The 815-nt window shown below is 44.9% G+C and overlaps 1 non-coding gene across 1 annotated transcript; it reads right to left on the reverse strand.

Moving 5' to 3' along the window:
• Positions 1-482: 482 nt before the first annotated feature.
• LOC141635050 (small nucleolar RNA R71) lies at positions 483-589 on the reverse strand. Its single transcript, XR_012539758.1, has one exon. It is a non-coding gene; the product is annotated as a small nucleolar RNA R71 (small nucleolar RNA).
• Between the last annotated feature and the right edge of the window lie 226 nt (positions 590-815).

Below are 815 nucleotides of genomic sequence, written 5' to 3' on the forward strand. Positions count from 1 at the left end.
TACAAGTTGAAAGTGCTAGAAAGTCTTATTTAGACGATCTAGAGGCCCTTGAAGAGGAGGAGGTTTCAAGTTCATCATCTCCACCACCATCACCATCTACTACCAAAAAGATGGTGAGACTTTCCGATCACTCAAAGCCCACCGCGGCCATGCTTCCGGCCGGAATCACAACCACTCAAATCACCGCGCCGGACTTGGAGATCAAACTGGCTTTCATTAGCCTTGTGGAGAGAAAGCAATTTGGAGGAAGTCCTTTGGAAGATCCCAATTTGCATGTGCAAAACTTTTGTGACTATTGCTCCATGATCCGTCAAACGGGCGTCACCCAAGCCCAAATAAGGGAAATACTTTTCCCTTTCTCTTTGAAGGACAAGGCCAAGCTTTGGATCAATAGCCTTAACCGCACCACCATGGGAATCACCAATTGGGAGACATTGGCTCTTGCTTTTTACCAAAAAAAATTTCCACCGGAGAAAACTCAAACTTTGAGGAGCCAAATCACCGGATTCCGTCAACAAGCTCTTGAGAGCTTATATGAGGCTTGGGAGAGGTACAAAGAGCTTTAAAGGCAATGCCCACATCATGGGATAGATGATTGGTTCCTAGCAATAACATTCTACAATGGATGTTGTGCCGAGTCCCGAAGGATTCTTGATTCCGCCAACAATGGGCGGTTTGATCAAATTGACACCGATCTTGCTCATTCCACGATCGAATTTGTGGCGATCCATGATGCCCAATATGTCAATTCTCGAGTTGTGCCATCTAAAGGTAAAGAAGAATCCTCTAACAACTCTATTTTGCTAGCTCAAATT

Source organism: Silene latifolia, chromosome Y (assembly GCF_048544455.1).
Source record: "Silene latifolia isolate original U9 population chromosome Y, ASM4854445v1, whole genome shotgun sequence".
Classification (NCBI taxonomy): Eukaryota; Viridiplantae; Streptophyta; class Magnoliopsida; order Caryophyllales; family Caryophyllaceae; genus Silene; species Silene latifolia.